The 2490-nt window shown below is 34.6% G+C and overlaps 1 pseudogene; it reads right to left on the bottom strand.

Annotated features, from left to right (window-relative positions):
- Positions 1 to 218: 218 nt before the first annotated feature.
- Positions 219 to 1829, bottom strand: LOC149054170 (uncharacterized; annotated as a pseudogene).
- Positions 1830 to 2490: the final 661 nt, after the last annotated feature.

The raw sequence follows: 2490 nt of genomic DNA, 5'->3' as shown, positions 1-2490 counted from the left end.
TTTCGAACGTTACAACCTCTATATATGTATTAACATATAGATGTATCAAAATCAACTGTGTCGTAGTTATGGGGTCTGAACACTCCCCAGACTAAATGAGACACGGGGGTCCAATGACCACGGTGTTTCACTCCAATTAAAAGTTTCGAATTTTCTGTGATTTGGGGGTCAGTTCAGTTTGACAATAAAAATGAAGATAATAATAAAAAAAAAATACACTACACTTTGGTGTCTTTCTGAATACCATTAGACTGTTCTGCTTGTGGTATTTCAGGGTTATATATTTTTGTGACATTTTTTCTTAATTTAAAACTTAAGGTAATAATTGTTAGTGTTAAAATAATACAAATTATAATAACATGAATTTGAATTTTGAAAAGTAACGAAGGCTCCTATACGGTATGTGAAAGTTTATTTAACTCAACTGCTTTATTAGTTAGTTGGTTCAAATTTTGAAGTAAAATTTTATTAGTGAGGTTCTGAGGAATAATTGTTCTGACCATGTCTGAAAACGTGTGTAACGGTTCATTCCTAGCATTTTCTGGTATAATATCTGAATCAATATCCCTACTAGCTTTATTATTAGAAATTAATATAGAGTTTCTGAAATTAATTCTGCAAGATGGGAGTATAGTTATTCTGCCTACTCCCTCAATTTTGATCTTGGAATTTTCTATTGAATTTGTGCAAGTGATGGTACCTACTTCCGGTTGGGTATAATAGATCCATGAGTTAGTTTGCACACACTGATGCCATATAGGGGTTGTTAAGGAAATGGATTTGCATTTGCAATGGTCTGGGTCAAATTGGTTATTGACTAGTAATGAAACTACACATACATTCGCTCCTGTACAATGTTGGATATGCTGATTACCTCTACAAAGTTTATAGGGTTTTAATGTTATACATTCTTCCCACTTTTCGTTATCTAAAGAGATAAAGTTTTCGTTGTCTCTGGTCACACCTAAATAATCCATTTCAGGATCGACTAAGAAAATGGTTCGTTCGCTGTGGGATATGGGTAAAGGAATCTGATGATATATGTTATATTCTTCATTGGAAATTAGTGGAATTTCTATTACATAGATAAGATAACTATCTTTAAAGAATATTGTTTTTTCAGAGATTCTGAGAATATCATTAAGAGATTTTGTATTCACTTCCAACGGAAAAGTATTTCCAATTGGCAAGTTTACCTTAATTTCAAGAAGTTCTTTAATAATGTGCTGTAGAGTAAATACACTAGTGTGGGTTTTACCATCTAAGGCTGTATTTATTATGGATATAAGGTTCTGTGTTTCGTAAGCGTATTTGTTTAATACTAGTTCAAATAATAATACTTGTTCCAATACTTTGGTGCGGAACGTCAATTTGTTAAGGTTTTGAATAGTATTGTCTATTTGTGCTTGCAAGTACTGGAGGTTTTGTTCCAATTTCTGTTGTTGAAATCCCAATTGTTGTGTAGAATGATTTGCTTCTGCTTGTAAGAATCTGAAATTTTCCGGAATATTGCTTTTGCTGGATACTTTGTTTCTGTTTAGTTCTGATATCTGATTTAGAATGAATTCAACGTCAATCTTCGAGCATACACCATACAGAACGATGGCCATACGTCTGAAGGCTTGCCCCAATCCTCGTCGAACCTTATTATCATCATTGCCAATCGCTAACATTAGACTTCTGTGATTAGCATCGATCTCGTTTAAATATGGCAAAGTCTCTCTAGAAAATTGTTGTATAAACAGAGAGCAAATCTCTTCAATTTCCACGCTACCAAATTTGTTTTGCATATTTTTGCAGATGGTCATGGTTGCTTCATAGTGGTGCATGATGACATTGTATTTGGAAATCAGTGATTATACACCCAAGGAGATTACTAATTTCCAACTAACATGTGATAATCTGGCTACTCCTTGTGACTCATAATAGATCCCTTGTTTGTTCTGGAATGAAGTTAGATTGAACACTCGGTGATTATTATCGGAGTCCAATCCATGGGGTAAAGTTTCTGTGCTTCTTATTGAAATTAGGCTGAGTCTGAAACATAGTTAGACTCTTTCATGGAATTGTTTTAAAAAGTTCCGTGTACCTTTAAAGGTTTGTTTTTCTTAAGTATCGTGACATTTGGAGAATTTGGTTGGATATCTACGATGGGGTAAGGACCTAACCGTTTTGGTGTTAATTTTCCTTTCATAAGGACTCTACCTCCTTCGACAAAGTTTAGAGGGTTAGGTCTTTATAATTGTATTGAGGTTCTGGGTCTCGAGTGAACGAATGAGGAACTGTTATCTCATTTCCATAAACTAATTGGTATGGTTGAAATTTGGTTGCAGTATGTACCGTTGAGTTGTGACAGAACATCGCAAACGGAACATAAGTGTCCCAGTTTTGAGGATCTTTGTCGACAAAACTTCGTAAGTAGTCCCCTAATGTTCTGTGGCTACGCTCTAGAGAGCCATTAATTTGAGGATGATATGGAGTGGTTGAAGT

The sequence above is a fragment of the Diuraphis noxia genome, unplaced genomic scaffold (genome assembly GCF_037042655.1).
Source record: "Diuraphis noxia isolate RWA-SAM2 unplaced genomic scaffold, SU_Dnox_SAM2 contig0010, whole genome shotgun sequence".
Lineage (NCBI taxonomy): Eukaryota > Metazoa > Arthropoda > Insecta > Hemiptera > Aphididae > Diuraphis > Diuraphis noxia.
This window is presented reverse-complemented; position numbering and strand designations above follow the sequence as displayed.